Source organism: Bison bison, unplaced genomic scaffold (assembly GCF_000754665.1).
Source record: "Bison bison bison isolate TAMUID 2011002044 unplaced genomic scaffold, Bison_UMD1.0 scf7180017864519, whole genome shotgun sequence".
Lineage (NCBI taxonomy): Eukaryota > Metazoa > Chordata > Mammalia > Artiodactyla > Bovidae > Bison > Bison bison.
In genome coordinates, this window is record NW_011495072.1 from 8,104,183 (window position 1) to 8,113,530 (window position 9,348).

General features: G+C 49.5%; 1 protein-coding gene across 1 annotated transcript in view; it reads left to right on the forward strand.

Moving 5' to 3' along the window:
* Positions 1–9,348, forward strand: part of ST7L (suppression of tumorigenicity 7 like) — a 144,308-nt gene that overhangs the window by 105,947 nt on the left and 29,013 nt on the right. The gene's annotated exons all lie outside the window — the stretch shown is intronic.

Consider the following 9,348-nt stretch of genomic DNA (forward strand, 5'->3'; position numbering starts at 1 on the left):
TGCAGAGAGGCTGCAGACATCCCAGAGGCAGACATGAGGGAGAAGGGCTCAGGGAGACCTTTATCCCCTCTCCCCATCTCTCACCCCTTCACCTCACTTTCTGCGGCAGGGGGCGGAGTGAGTTCATTAATTCAGCAAATATTTATTCCCTACCATGTGCCAGACTGTGCTAGGCACATCAGTGAAACAAAGCAAAATGAACAATGTCTGCCTGTATGTAGTTTCACTTATATTGGAAGAAGATCGACAATAACCAGTAAACATCATAAGTAAAACATATAGCATGTTAGAAAGTGATAAGTAGAGGGGGAATCAAGAGTTGTTCAGGGTAGACCCCATTAAGGGAACATTCAAAGCCTCATGCAACAGAGAAGATGCCCACCCCTGGGGGGAGGTAGGAAATGGGGGCTGGACAGGAATTGGATGGGAGTGAGCGAGGGGTGAATACAGAGCCCAGGCAGGGTCTGCATGCTAGCCACATTCATCCCTGCCAACCGACCCGTCCCCTCTCTTTTCTCTCTCAGTCTGGGAAGCTCCAGTCCATCCTTCTGTTTCCCCGAAAAGAAGCCAACTCTGTACTGAGCTTCCCTGAGAGGGGCAGGTGAAAGAGGAGTAGGCCCAGGCTCTGTCCTGTGGAGACCCCTTTCCTTCCACCCTTCTTTCACCTCCTCCCAGCCCAGCCCCACCCTGATGCTGGGCAGCAGTCTCAAGCTCTGCAAGCTCTGGCAGCCTCTCCTAGACTCCCCTGTGTGCGGAGGCCTGGGTGTGACTCTGGCCCTGTGTTTATTTCTACATATGGGCCTGAAGTTGTGGGGTGGGGAACTGGAGATGACCACATCAGCCCTAACCTTGGGTGGACTCGCCCACATGGGTCCCAAACTCACTTACGAGGCCCCTTCTTTGGCTTCAGCTGTCTTCATAGTCAAGTGGGACCGTGTCTTGGCACAATATAGATGCTCAACTATTAAAGCATATTGCTGAACTGAGGGGGGCCCCAGAAACATCAGCAGCTCCAAGAGGGAGGGAAGTGGGTGAGGGGACAAGACGTTCCCCCAGTGCTTACAGGCTACCTCTGCCCTAGAGTGGACAACCAGGATAGGGCTTCGCTCCTTCTTCTCCCTCCTCCCCTCTGAGCCCCTAGCTCCCCAGGAGGAACCCCAGGCTGCAGGAGCCAGCTGACTGCAAGAGCTGCACTCAGCCACTTAACTAGAGAACAAATACGGAGTCAGAGAAGAGGTTTTCTGGGATCTGCCACTTTGGAGTTCAAATCTCAAAATAAACTTCCAGTCTCAAGGTCCTAGACTCTACTGGAGAGCTCAGCTCCTCACGCAAGGGCCTGTTGTGGGGCTTCCAGGCAGAGGGTCAAGGCCAGAGGCTCAGGCTAGCGCCTGACCTGCTCCTCCCTCCCAGCCCCCACCCCTACTCCACCACAATGGGAGCCAGGGGAGGAGTCACCAACTTGGGAGTCAAGTTCTGCTCTACAGGGTCCTGCCTGGAGTCAGGTCACTCACTGAGGTCCTGCTGTGCTGTGTGCCCAGCCTGGCCAGGGCCTCCTAAATGACACCGAAGGAGTGAAAGGGTCTTACCCCCAGGGTATTTTCAGGCAAATACAATAAAGTCATCTGAGGCCTCGGATGCTGGGCTTTCACTGCTGACCTCCCCTTTCCCCAGGCCTCTAGATTCCCTGGGGCCTCCAACAGGACTGCTTCCACCAGGCTGGCAAAGCCGAACTTTCCTCCTCCCTCAAGGTGCACCAGAGCCTCCTGCCCTCTCTAAAGTGGGTGCCCCATAGAAAAGGGTCTCCCTCACCCCTGTACCTTACCCCCTGCGCCACTTCCCCCAGGGGGCCACTCAGAGCTAAGTGAGTAGCCCCTCTATTCTCAGCTGTGTGTGGCTGAATGATTTTAAATTTTGACTGGCCCTTGGATGGGAGAGGAGATGAGCTAAGGGGAGCTAGGGTGTGAGTAAACAGCTCTTTCTCCACCCAGGCCTGTCCCCCATAAAGGCCCCCCTTCCCTGGGCCCCTTTGGCGATGACCTTCTCTCTTTCCCCGTGGGTGGGAGGTGGTGTGGATGGTAACGAGCAGAGAGAAAGGCCGAGAAGGGGCTGGGGGGAGGTTTGGATAGGAGTCAAGGAATTCCTGAGCCTGCTGCTTGCACAAGGGGCCCTGAGACGCCTTTCCTGATATTTCTTTGCAAACCTAGGCAAATCTCATTTGAAATGGGGCCAGGTTCACCCAGGCCCCTAGTGCCCCTCCCCTATTTCTTCCTCTCCAGCCACCCCAGGCAGGTGTCTGGGGAAGAGTGGGGAGCTTGGGAAGAACCCAGGGGCTGTTAAGGGGTGTGGGGTGGGGATCTATGCTTTGTACACAGCCTGACCCGGCCTCTCCTTGGTATTTATGAGCTCCCAGGCAAGGCATGGAACATGTCTCAAAGAGGCCAGGCCAAGAGGGCTTTGGAGGAAGGAGCATCCAGCCCCAAACCAGGGAAGGGGGCTTGGTGGGGCAGGGCTTGAGACCCTCTTCTTTCCAGCCGGTGATCAAATAGGGGAGTAGACAGCTCCCCTAGGGGGCCTGGAGAAAGGAAAAGAGAGAGCTAAGGGAGAAGGGGGAAGAGGAGGCCTGGGGAGGTGGAGCCATGGGGCGGGGCATGGGGGGTGGCTGGAGCCTTTTAGCACTTTGGCTGTAATCAGACTGGAGCCAGGCGGTGGGCGGGCTGACAGCCATCCTGGGCGGGTGGCCCAGGTTCTGTGTGAGGCCACTGGGTGTGCTGCTGGGATCCTGGGTGGTCACTGACCAGCCTAACCCCAAGGGAGGGTGGTCCCACATTGCCCCCAGCGCCGCCCGCCCCCATCTCCCTGTATCAGATAGGCTAGGCTGAGCTCTCTTTCTCTCCCCACCACCTGTTCTGGGCCCCAGAACAATCTGGAAGTGAGATTTGCTTCCAATAGAACAATCTGCAGAGCCGGCTATCTGCCTCCCTCCCACTCTGCCCTCCTCGGTTCACTCTGCCTCTCTTTTCCAGTCTCTTTTCCGAGTCTCCACGTCTCTGGGTCTGTCTCTCTGGCTCATATTTCTGTCCTGTGTCTGTTCCTCTTGGTGTTCGTCTTCATTTGTCTGTGTGTCTATACCTAGCAGTCTTCCCTCTTCTGTTGGAAGCTGTCTCCCTATCAATCTGTCACTCATCTCTTGATATCTGTCTCTCCATCTTTCTCTCTAAGAGTCTGTATAACTGTCTCTTTCTTCAGCTTCTTTCACTTGCCTCATCTCTCTTTCTATGTCTTTTCTTATTCTCTCGCTCTGTGTCTGTGTTCCTCTCTACTTTTCTCGGTGTGTCTCTTTATTTCTCTGTGTGTCTGTCTCTCTCCTGCCCTCTGCTTCACACCTTCTGCAGTCCCTCCAACACAGTTAAGTACCAAGAGCACTGAAAGAAATCAGAGTTTTTCTCCCCAGCTCAACAGTATGCATGACTCTGTAAGCTACTTTGCCACTCCTGGCCTCAGTTTCCTCACTGGTGAAACACGTACGGTAGATATCTAGTTCCCCTCTGTCAGTCTTTATCTTTCTGCCTTTATCTCTGGTTTCTTGCAGCACAGCCCATCCTGTCTTCTGAGGGTTCTGCTTCTCTGCTATCTAAACTTCGTCCTGAAGTTAGGACTCCAGCCTCCTCAGATCCTGTCAGCCAGCAGGCCCCCAGAGGAGGATCCCTCACTTCTTTACCCTCTTGAACATCAGGGTAGACAAGGTCCCTTTCTGGGGCCATGTCTGGGATACAAACCAGATTAGCTCATCTCTCTAATCCTCTTTGTGCTGGGGCCTCTGCCAGGCAGGGACACCCACGGCGAAGAGCAAGAGTGTGTGTGTGTGTGTGTGTGTGCTTGCATACGCACAGATTCTTGGAGAAGGCAGAACCAAGGTTCTCCTCCTTCTGTTACACTCCCTCCTGCCTGAAAAGCCCAGATTAAGCCTTCATTGTATAAGAAACCTCATCTGGCTTGAACTAATTCAGGGTTTTCATAATCCCAGTCGGTTCCTCTCCTTCCCTGCCCCCATCTCTTTGTTCTTTTACAGCCTCTTTAAGGCTCCAGAAATCATTCCAGCCATCCCCCTGTTCCCGAACAGCCCAGGACCCACCCCTTCTACACATATATATTCTTCTCCAGTCCCTTCCGTAAAAGTCTGGGTGTCTGGTCAGGGAGCAGGGTGTATGGGGGAGGAGGGGAGGCAAGCAGGTAGTCCTTGGATTTCACACTTGAAGTCAGAGGGAGGCCTCCAGCCCCTTCTCTGAAATTTCATTTGGAGAGGTCTTTTTTGGCTGATAAGATCAAAGCATTCCCTCTACCAAATCATTACCTTATTTTCGAGGCAATTATAGAACTTATTGTATCAATTAGTCTGGTCTCCAGCTGCAGCCGTTTATCTCTGTCTCTCGAGGTGCGCTTGCCGAAGAAAGGGGTCTGCCCAGCCCCGCGCAGCCAGCCAGGCCGGCGAGGGGAGGGCGGCCAGTAGGGCCGCGGCCCCGGGAGCTGTCCGGCTGCTTTCAGCGGGGATGGGGTAGGTAGAGAACCTAGCGGGTGAGCTTTTGAGGTTTGGAGATCCGGCCAGCTCCTCCTTGCGCGCCCAGCCAGTGCCGCAGGCGCGCTCTTTCCCGCGGGCGCCACACCTGCACGCCCTATGTGGCCCAGAAGGACGCGCCAACACAGCCTAGCGCGCGGATGAGAGCCATCAGTCCAGACCAGGGCGCGGACTCCGCGGAGGAAAACGCTGAGCCGGAGCCAAGATGCAGGCCCCTTCCTGACTCTCGGGTGGGTGACTCATTCTGTGAGCCGTGCGCCCCTCAGTGGCGTTTTCTGGAAAGGCGTGGAGGCGTGAGTTTCGCCTCCGTGGAGACTCGTGCGTTTCAAACTGGAAGAAAACCCTAGGAGGGGATGGGTGGCACGGAGAAGTGGGTGCCCCATTGGTGCGGGGAGCGTGGCCTGCTTTGCCTCGGCCCCGTCTGCAGCCTCTTCTTAAAGAACCATGCCCACACCCCGGTGCTGGGGTCAGGTGGGGGTCCCTTAGAAAAGTGTTTCTTTGAAACTTTTGATGCTTCTTGATAACTTCAAAATTATCCAGGACCCCAAAGAGCTTTTATTTATGTGAACTCTATCTATTCATATTAAAAATTAAAATGAACGCAAGAGCCAAGTTGAAAGTGATCCCAGTGGCCAAGGGTTTCCCTTGTGGCTCAGCTGGTAAAGAATCCGCCTGCAATGAGGGAGACACGGTTTTGATCCCTGGGTTCCCAGGAAGATTCCCCTGGAGAAGGAAACAGCTACCCACTCCAGTATTCTGGCCTGGAGAATTCCATGGACTGTATATGGTCCATGGACACGACTGAGTGACTTTCACCAGTGGCCAAAGCAGGACAATTTGAGCAACAGAATAGTTTTAGATTATAACCCAAAGTATAAAATATGCATGAGTCCATACTGATATAAATAAATGATTGAATAAATATATTGGAAGAAGAGACAGATCTCCCACACAGAAGAATTCCAAATAATTTACTTTGCTTCCTTAATGGAGGTGATGTCCCTGGTGGCTCAGATGGTAAAGAATCTGCCTGCAATGCAGGAGACACAGGTTCCATCCCTGGGTTGGGAAGATCCCCTGGAGAAGGAAATAGCAACACATTCCAGTATTCTTGCCTGGAGAATTCCATGGAGAGAGGAGCCTGGCGGGCTACATACAGTCCATGGGGTGGCAAAGACTGGGATAGGACTGAGTGACTAGAACCTTCATTCTTTTCACTTTAAGGAGGTCAAGTATAACTCCTCATTCCTATGTGTGGGCTGCAGGTTGTGACTTCCTTCCAGAATACAGAACAAAAAAAGGGGGTGTGTGGGGGTTAGGGGATAGGGAGTGGAGCGGGGAGTAACTTTACAGTGGAGAAACCCGACAAACCTCAGTCAGGTATCAAGATCAGCATCAACAGTGATAAGTTGCCTTGTTAGTTGAATCCTTGATACATGTGATGAAAATGACACCACCTCTGTGGTTTTCCTCCCCGTAACCCACACTTTCTTATTTATTTATTTGGCATGTGGGATCTTTAGTTGCAGCATGTGGTGTGAGATCTAGTTCTCTGACCAGGGATGGAACCCAGGCCCCCTGCATTGGGAGCGCAGAGTTTTAGCCACTGGACTACCAGGGAAGTCCCCACGCTTTCTAAGAAAAACATCAGACCAATTCCATCAGAGGGACATTCTATGACATACCTGACCAGTAAGTACTCCTCAACTGTCAAGGTCATTCAGAAACAGGGAGAGTCTCGCAGACTTCCCTGGTGGTCCAGTGGTTAAGACTTCGTGCTTCCAATGCAGGGGGCAGGGAAGTTCCATCTGTTGAAGGAGAACTAAAATTCCACGTGTCTCATGGCCAAAAAATGTAAACAAACAAAAACTAAGGAACATCCGAGAAACTATCATGGCCAAGAGGTACCTAAAAAGTCATGACAACTAAGTATAATGTTGTATCCTGGTTGGGATCCTGGAAAAGATAAAGGACATTAGGGGAAAATGGAGGAAATTTGCACAAGGTATAAGGTATGGATTTGAGTAAATAATGTGTCAATATTAGTTCATTAATTTTGACAAACGTATCACACATTTGTAATGTAAGACGTTAATAATAGGGGAGACTGAGTGTGAGGTATATGGGCACTCTGTATTATCTTTGTAATTTTTCTACAACTATAAAACTTCTAAAAATAGAGTTTATTTTAAATGATTACAATATTTATATATTGTAATTAATTTAAAATTAACAATAAACTCAATACTTGCTAATATTAATGTCATGTTTTTATGAAAAATAACTATTGGGTTGGCCAAAAATTTCATTTGGGATTTTCCGTAAGATGTTACGGAAAAACCCAAGTGAACTTTGGGGCCAACCCAATATAATTTTCAAAACAAAAACAGAAGAATGGTATTATGTAACATTTTTGCAACTATCTTTAAGATCTGGCTTAATAGCAGGATTCTCATATTTGCTTCTACATTCAACCAGTTGTGATATCACAACCAGTTGTGATATTGCATGTCTTATAGCCTCTGGAAAACTCCACTGTACACTCAAGAAAGGTCAAATAACTCTTAGTATTATTATGAACCTCTTTGAGAACTGCCGTCTTAGCGATTTCATCCATTACCGTGACTCTAGATTCCCAATTCAAAATCCCTTTGAAACATCTCTCTTGAGTTCTCTGGTCACATTTGTCACTATACCCTTGCCTTCCCCTCACCCTCAATTATCTACCCTTTCGCTACTTCGCAGTCCATGTCAGCATGATCACATCATTCCTCTGGTCGTTGTAGCTCTGTGAAGTTAATGTGCGAAACACTGTGCTCCCATCGCGTGGAGCAAAATCATTGAGTAATGGGACAGTTGCCTCTCTCGATTTTCCTAGACAGCTAAGTGTCACAAACCCTAGAATACCAAATGCATAATAAATGATTGTTGGATAACTGTAGATGATTCCAGAATCAGAGCTCTTTCTTTCTGATGAAGTCTCCCTCTTGCCCCTGCATATCAGCCTGAGTTTCCACTGTGAATGATAACAGTCTGTGATTTAGTAAGTTTGATGTCCACTTTGATTTAGCAAAGATTAATTTCTCTCATTGCCGTAGCCAGGCCAAAATACCCAATTTGGACAAGGGATACATCGTGAGGGCAGATTCCTGACTTCAGAAATTAGGTTTGGGGCATTCAGTTTCAGCAGACATGTTTCCATACACAGAATGCTCTACAAACCACAAAGGCTGCCATCCCCTCACCCAAATAATGAGCATTGTTGGTCGACTCGACAAATAGCTTTTGGGTTTCAGTCTCCCAAATGACCCAGATACCACCGTCATTTTTTGAGTCATCTTGTATACTTTTGTGCCTCAGATTTTATTATGTGGTTTTCTTTCAGTGTCTCTCCCATACGCTGTTCTGTTCCCAGAGCCTCTAGCAGTCCTTAGACCCTCTTCCCTGAGCTATCAGAGAAACCCCCACTGGATATGCTCAGAATTTTCTGTGTCACCACTCAGGCAGTGGGAAACTAAAGAAGGTTATTAATGATGGAGCAGTGTGATAAAGGCAGACATCTGGGGAGAAGAGTCTGACTGCAGGCTGAGTTCAGTTATATTCTTACTGATTTTCTGCCTGCTAGATTTAGCCATTTTCTGGTAGAGAGGTGTTTGAAGTCTTCCGTAATGGTAGATCCATCTCCATCTATTTCTCTTTGCAGTTCTATCCATTTTTCCTGCATGCATATTTCCCTTTCCCCTGTTCAGTTAGGCTTCGAAAAAACACCAATAGTTTAGGCTCAAGTGAAATAGTTTCCCTCCCAGGGCAGGCGTTTGGAGAAGGCAACGGCACCCCACTCCAGTACTCTTGCCTGGAAAATCCCATGGATGGAGGAGCCTGGTAGGCTGCAGTCCATGGGGTCACTAAGAGTCGGACATGACTGAGTGACTTCCCTTTCACTTTTCACTTTCATGCATTGGAGAAGGAAATGGCAACCCACTCCAGTGTTCTTGCCTGGAGTTCCCAGGCACAGGGGAGCCTGGTGGGCTTCCGTCTATGGGGTTGCACAGAGTCGGACATGACTGAAGCGACTTAGCAGCAGCAGCAGCAGGGCAGGCGTTGTTAAAAATGCTCTGAGGGGTATAGACCAGATGGTAAAGTAGAAAGACCCTAAGCTCACCTCCTCTTCTGGGCACACCAAAATTAAAACTATTTGCAGAATAACTGTCAATGAGAATGACCTGAAGACTGACAAAAAAGATCTTCTGCTTTATAAAGGTATAAAGAAGGAACCACAACCAGATGGGTAGAAGGGGCAGAGACACACAGTATAGTTAAGACCCACACCCCCAGGTTGGTGACCCACAAGTAGGAAGATGATCACAACTGCAGAGCTTCTCTCTAAGGAATGAGGGGTTCAAGCACTGTATCAGACTCCTCAGCCTGGGGGTCCTGCACTGGGAAGATGAACCCTGCAGAACATTTGGCTTTGAACGTCAGTGGGGCTTGCTTTGGGGAGATCCAGTGGGTAACAGAGAATTCTCTCTTAAAGAGCACACACAATGTCTCACACACTCCAAGACCAAGAGCAGAAGTGGTCATTCAAAAGAAGAGCTTAACATTCAGAAAACTAAGATCATGGCATCTGGTCCCATCACTTCATGGCAAATAGATGGGGAAACAGTGGAAACAGTGTCAGACTTTATTTTTTGGGGTTCCAAAATCACTGCAGATGGTGACTGCAGCCATGAAATTAAAAGATGCTTACTCCTTGGAAGGAAAGTTATGACCAA